This window comes from Hydractinia symbiolongicarpus, chromosome 2, assembly GCF_029227915.1.
Source record: "Hydractinia symbiolongicarpus strain clone_291-10 chromosome 2, HSymV2.1, whole genome shotgun sequence".
NCBI lineage: Eukaryota > Metazoa > Cnidaria > Hydrozoa > Anthoathecata > Hydractiniidae > Hydractinia > Hydractinia symbiolongicarpus.
Window position 1 is genome coordinate 13,166,744 of NC_079876.1, and position 7,899 is coordinate 13,174,642.

At 31.2% G+C, this 7,899-nt stretch overlaps 1 long non-coding RNA gene across 3 annotated transcripts; it reads left to right on the top strand.

The window, feature by feature from the left end:
- Positions 1-4,795: 4,795 nt before the first annotated feature.
- LOC130629512 (uncharacterized) lies at positions 4,796-7,010 on the top strand. Of its 3 annotated transcripts, none has more exons than XR_008981964.1 (4): positions 4,796-4,814; positions 6,420-6,500; positions 6,610-6,733; positions 6,871-7,010. It is a non-coding gene; the product is annotated as an uncharacterized LOC130629512 (long non-coding RNA). The 3 variants fall into 3 exon arrangements; XR_008981963.1 differs by lacking the exon at positions 4,796-4,814 and adding an exon at positions 5,011-5,029; XR_008981962.1 differs by lacking the exon at positions 4,796-4,814 and having other exon boundaries at positions 6,346-6,500.
- The last annotated feature ends 889 nt before the right edge of the window (positions 7,011-7,899 follow it).

Below are 7,899 nucleotides of genomic sequence, written 5' to 3' on the forward strand. Positions count from 1 at the left end.
ATTGACAGAAGAATAATAATATTATATTATTTTTTAAATATCCTTCATAGTATTGCACAAAAGAATAAAACGTGTTGAAAACTAAATAACTGAATATGCTCAATCTTTCAACACACTTTTAAACAATCCGTTACTTAAAACAAAAGAAGTTACGTCAAACCATTATAAAATATTCTGGTTGGGTGAATTAAGTCGAACTAATTTTCAATATTAGATCTCAATAAAAATATTGAAACAAGTCTATTTGCGCCTAATTTTTTTCCTAGATTCTTCAACTATATGCATTAAAAAGCAATGTAAGAGTATAAAACAATTCAATACTGAGTAATAATTTGGTGAAAGGACAAATATTTCAGTTTGTATTTGGTGAAAAGACAAAGATTCGTTTGATTTAACTTGTTCTAATCAAAACATGGTATCTGTTTAATAACAACCTTTACACTCAAACAGACGGAATTGCCATGGGAGGCCCTGCATCATCAGTAGTCGCAGAAATATACACGCAAGCACATGCAACAGCATTAGTCACGTCAGACAGACGTCCGAAAGTTTGGAAAAGATTCGTTGACGACGTATTCGCCATAATCAAAAGATCCCATCTAAAAGTGTTCCATGAACATATCAACGGTCTACATTCAAAAATTAAATTCACTGTTAAGCCTAAACAAGATGGAAGTATCGCTTTCCTAAACACTTTGGTCAAACGCAAGAATGGTTCCCTTTCGGTTTCAGTGTATCGTAAACTAACACACACCGGCCAGTACCTTAATTTATCGCATCAGTATTCCTTCCCTTCGTGCTAGGTCCCAGCGAGATCCTTTGTCGAGTTTTAAGGCAATACAAAATCAAATTCATTTCTAACTCTAATGACACCCGACGAAGCACTTTGTCTAAATTAAAAGAAGAAATTAACCTGGAAGAACAAAGCAATGTTGTTTATAAAATACCCTGTAAAAATTGTGATGCAGTGTATATAGACGAAAAAAAGAACGTTTAAGCTACGAGTTTAAGAACACATGCGCGCAGTGAGAAACGGAGATGTTAAGAAAAACGAAATTGCGGACCACAGCTGGAGCAGAACTCATCAGTTTAATTGGGATGAGAAGATAATTATTGACAGAGAATCGAGAACAACTGCTAGGAAGATTAAAGAAAGTATCAACAGTGTAGAACGTGATAAACACATAACCAACATCTTGTATCAACTTCCTGAAATTTGGTTACCAGCCCTACAGAAGAAGTAGTTATCTATATCTAGGTCCAAAATTGTTAATTACCGTGATTAACTGTAATCATCAGCTTGTTCCTGATTGGTTAATTTTTGTGAATTTCGATCCTCTGCAATTATATAAATACATGCTCAACATCATCTTACTTTGCCCAGTGAAGGAAAGGGGATCTTCCGAAACGTCGCCTACTAAACTATCATGTTCAAGAAATGATAAACTTTCTACAGTAACTGAGGATAATCTTCCTGATTATTCTGACCTTTGTATCCACTAGTATTATTTTGGTATCATATATCCGGGGGAATCACCTCAAACAATTTAGTAGGTTGGGAAAGAGTCCAGCACAGCTTAGTCAGGTCGCCCTAAAATGACTAATCAGGAGAGTTAGAACAGTTATCTCAGCGCGAGATATTCCCCTTTGATAGCGAAACCAGGGTTATTTCTTTTACTATTTAACGTGATTTTAATTTTTTCATAACATTGATGAATGACCCTTTGTTAAGTAACCTTAAAACAACTGTGTTAGCGATAGAAAACTGACGTAAAGGTTTAAACAACACATTGTCTAATACAAAATTAGGTAATTTGCTTAATATCTGCCTTTATTTCTTACCCCACTAACAATAGCAACAAATTATATTCAATTTAAAATTAAAACTATACTTTTCTTCTATTTGATTATGGGATAATGACGTTGTCTTTCAAGATGCTTCAGTCTAAATTTCTCAAAGTAAAAATGCTGAGAATCTAATTCTTTTAGTTAATTACATTATAAAAAAAAATTGCAATGGTATTTGGTACCTAAATAATTAAAAGATACATAAAGTATTTTAACAAAATATTATTATCTATCTCAGCAGCTATAGTAAGTTGTCATTGTAGAGTAATAATCAAGATAGTTATAGAAATCTGTTAAGAAATACGTCAAAACCTACTGATCAGAATAAGAAAATAAATGTGTACAAGCAGTAAAAACAAATCATAAGAAAAATAGGAGAACACAGTATAAAATTATCAATTGTAGTAGACTTAAACTTAACACAAACACTGCCACTATTTGTGCACTTATGTTGAGCGCTACCTCCAACATTTCATCTGTACTAGTGGAGCGCTACCAACCGATACAACATGAATTCTTTGAATACTAAGACTAATCCATAAATACCATGTATATGTTGACGAAGATCAAAATTAAAACAACAATGTATTGATAAACATTACCATGTATTAACACTGCCGCTGGCAATACACTTATGTAGAGCGCTACCAACTACACATCCTACAAACAAACGGAGAGCCACCAGCCGTTCCATTCTTAACATTATCAATACCATGACATACAGGCGATCAACCAAGATAAATAAATATATTTGTTTTTATGTTTTACTATTCTTTTATTTGTTTTTATTTTTATTATGACTACTACGTGTCCAATCCAACAAAGTACGCCATCAGTTTCGAACCCTTTCACTGAATAACTGGTGCACTAAGAAGTTGAGCGAGTTCACCTTAACTAAGGTCCCTTTCGGGTCATCAGCAGTGACTCAACTTCCCTCTCAAGTGACTTAACCTAGTAGTCATAACAAAAGTGTTTACTATTTCTATTTTTTCTATTTTATTTTTTATTTTTTTTATTGACCTTGCAATAAAATTTTGCAGAAGCGTTTAGAATTTACCGCAAATCTGTGAAGAACATCATGTCGTCCGTAGATTTTCCGTACAGTTTTTTGTAACATGTCCATCTTAGCACCTTGCTTCCTCATTCTAGCTGAAATATTGTTCGATGATCTTACAAAGTCTGCCATGTTTGAAGTTGCGCGACCTATTCTAAGTATTTCAGCACCAATTGAGGAGTAAAATATCTTTGATGGCATGTTACTACTTTTATAAGGCATCCTTACGATTGAAAGTGGAAAGTCATCTCTTTTATCAAACATACACAATGAAAACGTCCTATTGTCTAGATCTAGGAATGATGCTTTGACACCAATAGCTCCTTTTTTAACCCAAGTTCAGGAGGATAGATCTCGTGAAAATGCCTCTCAAACAAACCATCATCGTTTATAGCAATTAGATCATCAATAAATCTAAAGGTGTTGCCAAACTTTCTTGAGGCCTTCAGATTCTTTTTCTTTAGGTCCTTTTGACCCACTAAGCACCATACTTATTTACCACAACATGTTTGCTTATCCCACCTTGAAAACAAAAGTCAATCAACTCATTTAAAATGGAAATTAATTTGTGATGTAGAATTTTCGTATAAAGTGTCGAAAAGACAAAGGTTGACAGACCTTTTACTCTAGTCCTACAATTTACATTCGGAATATTTGTGATAACCGGTTCATTTTTCTGCAAGACCCACAATGATTTGAAACCAGAAAAAAAATGAGACTTTTCATGGTAAGTCTGAATCTGAGAACTGAATAGCTTTAAAATGGAAGAAATGGATTTTGATAATGGCTTAATGGCGCATTGAGGTGCCCCGATGATAAACCTGAATTTAGTTGGCGTTTTGTGCATTTTAGGGATCCAATAAATTTGTGGAAGACATTCATTTTTTCACTGGTGACATTTAAGTTATATTTTTTGTTTTGTAATGATGTCTGTTGGTGATGAATAAATTTGATTGTATGTTTCCATCTTTCCATTTTGACACAATCCGAGCTCCCTTAACAAAACCTCTGCATTAACCCATTTACAAATCACACCAATATTACCTGTTGCTTTATTTTATTTTATTGCTCTTTATTTTATTTAAAAGAAGCATTAGGGTTATTAAATTTTAAATTTTACTTTTGTTCCCACACAGCGTCGCGTCTAATTACCTCTGCGCACTTAGATTTCCTTTCCATCAGTTTTGTATTTCCTCTTCATGTCTTTTTCAGTGTGGTGTCGAAACTATCTATCCCAGCACATTCGCCTATTCTACTATCTTGTATATTTTATTTTTTGTCTTATAGATAATACATTTTTTTTTATCATTTTTAAAATTTTTAACATTATTTATTATATACTTGTATATACAGGAACCTTATTGATACCAGGATTGTCTTTATGAACCCTGATTAGGACACCTGTAAATAAATATAAATAATAATAATAATAATAATAATAATAATAATAATAATAATAATAATAATAAAAATATTAATAATAATAATAATAATAATAATAATAATAATAATAATAATAATAATAATAATAATAATAATAATAATAATAATAATAATAATAATAATAATAATAATAATAATAATAATAATAATAATAATAATAATAATAATAATAATAATAATAATAATAATAATAATAATAATAATAATAATAATAATAATAAGGATGTTCCTAATTGGATGTAGGATAGCCTGACATCTTTTTCGGATAGCCTGCCATCTTCATAGGATAGCCTGCAATTTCGTAGGATAGCCTGCCATCTCATAGGATAGCCTGCCATCTTCATAGGATAGCCTGCCATCTTCATAGGATAGCCTGCCATCTTCATAGGATAGCCTGCCATCCTTGTCGACCGCCGTTAACATTTCCACTTGTGTTTAATAATGGTTGACAGTCTGGCGGACCATCTCTGTAAGAGGATGCTTGTTTAATAAGCTAAGTATAACCTATATGATTAGCTATCTAATCATATAGGTTATACGGAGACTAAAGTTTTTCTAAACTAATAGCTGTATTAGTCCTAATTACGTGATTATCTAAACATACATATTGAGTTGTTGTTATGGTACTATTAAATATATATAGCTAGCTACATTGAAGTTAAAAATACAAGACTTATTGCTATGGTTAGTTTGAGTGTGTAACTTTATAGGTGCCTGGTGTTGTGATAACTTGACAATTGTTTAAAAAATAAATATATAGCTAATAATGACCCTCTTGTCTGTAGCTAGATAGCACAGCCCTGTGCTTTAGAGAAATTTAACTTTATTAAACAAGGTTAGCAAGTCGAAAGGTGTGCTCTGTAGCTTTAGCTAGCTATTCTTTTTCATGACTGATCTGGAAAAATTAGAAAATTCTAGCCTGCACATCCACGAATCTAGATAGCTAGCTAAGCATTATCTTAAATCATTTCATACTTTTGAAACTATAGCTATATGATTCACAATAAATATAATTACGATAATATGTTATTCAGGGCTTTGACTATCATGTGCCCAGTCATCTTGTCTGCCTCTTTAAATTTCTAAACTAATTCTGTTACACTAATTCAGCAAGCACCACATAAGAAAAATAGTTCACTATTTGTCTGTTTGCTGAAGTTATATTCTTGATATATATTCATGTTTAGGAAATGAGTCTCAGGATGCTCAATCACATATCTGACCTATATCGTTTAATTGTGAAAAAGAGATTATTCTAAAGCTTGTCAAAACGCAGTTTGCGATGAAGTTCCAGATATATTTAAACTAAGCATAGGCAAAATATTCTTAATTTTTTTGAGAATTCTTCTTGTCAATTTATTTACTACATTCTTAATTTCTTTTACTTTGGGATAAAAGTTTCAACTCAGTTGTAATTTAAGTGATAAAATGTTTTACTTTGTCAAAACAATTTGTATACTGTGACAGTAAAACAGTAACAGAAACTTTGTAGATATTGTTAAAGTATTATCATTTTGTGTCTGTTTATAAATTATGGAAAGTTTGTCCAGTAATTATAGACCTTGATAAGCTTTGATTACGCATAATATAGGATCTGCTAGTACTATTTCTTCTACTGGTAGAAAATCAGGGTGTTTTGTTAAGGTTTTATTAGTAATTGTTTACGTTTGAAATTTTTTTGTCCTTTCACTTGGAAAACTGCTAGAATTTTCTTATTTCGAATTATTTTTTTAACATATTCTTGTAGTGCATTGTAAAAAAATTATTGCAAATATTTGAAAAGTGTCTGGAAAAATCTACCTAGATAATCTAACAAGAACTTACAAATACTTATAAATTGCATATATATATATATATATATATATATATATATATATATATATATATATATATATATATATATATATATATATATATATATATATCACACTAAGCAATGATTAAGAAAACTGACAATTTAAAAATTAAATTGTTAAATTGAATTGATAGTGTCCTTAATTGTGGGCAATTTTCTGTGAAAGCATGGTTAAAAATTTTTTTAAACCTCTCATATTTCTAAACAATTTCACTTTAGAGTTCATAATATTACCTGATGGGAAGCACTGAAATGAAAAAGGCAAGAATATGTGCAATCTGGGGATTATCGATATTTCAGGTATGGAGTAACTTTTTTTCACCTACTGCACCTGTGTAAGAGTGTACACAAACTGCTTTGTGGAGTAGTTAAAAACAATGTTTAATCACATTTCAATGTGATTTTTTAGCACATGTTTATGTATCCAGGTAAATGGTGGCACCTTAGTGTAAATTGAAGCTCTCTAATGACAGCACAAGTATACCGATGTAATTTATAAATTTAAAGAAATGGATCTAATTTATAGGTTCAAGGTATGTATAACGTATAAATATATTACAACACGCTAATTTATCAAAACTCTTTTATATGACACCATGAAACATACAAAGTGCGTCACTGCATAGTGTTTAGTTTTGTCCAGATTTGGATAGATGATTTTATATTTTAGAAAAACTTAATGCTGTTTTACGAGAAAGTCATATCTGCAAAAGAAGAAGAGAATAAAGAAAAAACTCTTACAATATTTTTATAGTTTATTGAACTTTTATCACTGTAACGGAATGATTATTTATCTTTATATCACACTCCCGATAGAACTTTTTATTGTTTGTTAAAAGCAGTGGTCTGTATAATAATATACAGGCCTCTGTAATATAATATACAGACTATATACAAAATTTTGCAGGTCTTCCAACATCATTAAAAAACAAGAAGGTCTAAAATTAGTATTTGAACTAGTCGATAAAGCCTGTGGAAAAATCCACTTAGACAGGATAATGAAAATGGGACCGTTATTTAAATTTTGATGACGTCAGCTAGGATCTGTCAAGAGACAAAATGTTTTTTCTTGGAAATTTGTTTACTTGTTGCCTTTATGGTGTAGAGCTTGAATAGCTGATTTAAATAATGTATAGGATCATTTGTTTTGGACAAACACTTAAGGAGATATGAGGGTTTAAACATTTTGCTGACCTCAGCAAAAACGAACAAATATGCAAAAAATTATTTTAAGAAATTTGTATATTTTCTGATGACGTCATCGACCCGTCTCTTCCGAAACGGATGGGGGACCCAGGCTTGGGAAACTTACCCAAATTGCTCCAAGGTGGTCCTTAGTTACCCACGCGGTGAAAAATTTCCAAGTTATTTGGCCTCAAAGTTTTAGGTGCAATGTAATTGCTTCATTAATTAATATACTTTCCTTTGACGTCAACATTATGTTAACATCAAAGTTTAGTACTTTACAGAACAAATTTATAGGTGATGTTTTATAGACTTTATCAAAGAAAGTAGTGAATATAATAATCCACTTTGCAAAAATGACAGACAGACACACGGAACTGGCGTTTTATTACAGAGATTGAAACAATGTCAGCCTGGGTACTAGTTTTCAATTATATTAGCAAAACAGTCAGGGTACGAGTTTGCTGAGTTATAAAAGCAATGTGCAAAAACATAGCCGGCTATCCGAATTTAA